The following is an 800-nucleotide window of genomic DNA, read 5'->3' on the forward strand; positions in this document are numbered from 1 at the left end:
TCGCCCTGCGCTCTGCGCAAGCGCAACCTGCGCTCTGCGCAAGCGCACAACCCAGGGCTGCTCCCCGCTTTAACCCTCTCCCTGCAGGGGAAGGACAGGTCTCAGGTCCCGGGGTTCGCGTGGAAGGGTGGAGGCCCTAGACTCGGGGCTGACGTGCACCCCAGCTCTGCGCCTTACGTCCTTCTTATCCGTGCAATGGGAGCGGTGGTTCCTCCCTCACTGCATTGTGGCGTTAGTTTAAACGGGCTTTCGAAGGTGAGGTCCCTAGCACACTGGCCCGCAGTAGACACCCAATTGTTACCTGTTATTATTGTCAGCTTCTCGGGGGCCCTCACTTTCAGTCTCCTTACCTTGCCTGATTTTTCTCCCAAGCTCGAATTACCATCTAACACACTGTATTTTTACTTTATTGATTTTATTGTCTTTTATTCACAGCCGTGGATAATGTTCGTATATAGTAGGTGCTCAGTCAATTCTTGTTGAACGAATGAACTTTCATGCATGAAATGCATGAACTTTATCTTAATAATTCATATCTGCCCACCCACCCTCCAATCAATCACATCTAATCCTGGTGCAAATTGTTTTGTACTTTATTAACTTTCAGGAATCTAAAGTAAGAAATCAGCATAGAAACTTAAATGTGCTTTTAAAATACTTTAGATATTTATCGATCGCCTACTAGATGCACCGCCCTAGTGCTGGAGGCGGGCATGGACTGAAAGGGGAAAAAGAAACGTCACCACAGTTTGTCTTCCTGGGCACCTGCGCGGGACACCCTGAGGCTAAGGTAAGGATGG

Source organism: Eumetopias jubatus, unplaced genomic scaffold (assembly GCF_037043125.1).
Source record: "Eumetopias jubatus isolate StellerSeaLion01/CBP00866 unplaced genomic scaffold, mEumJub1_p1.0 scaffold_1, whole genome shotgun sequence".
Classification (NCBI taxonomy): Eukaryota; Metazoa; Chordata; class Mammalia; order Carnivora; family Otariidae; genus Eumetopias; species Eumetopias jubatus.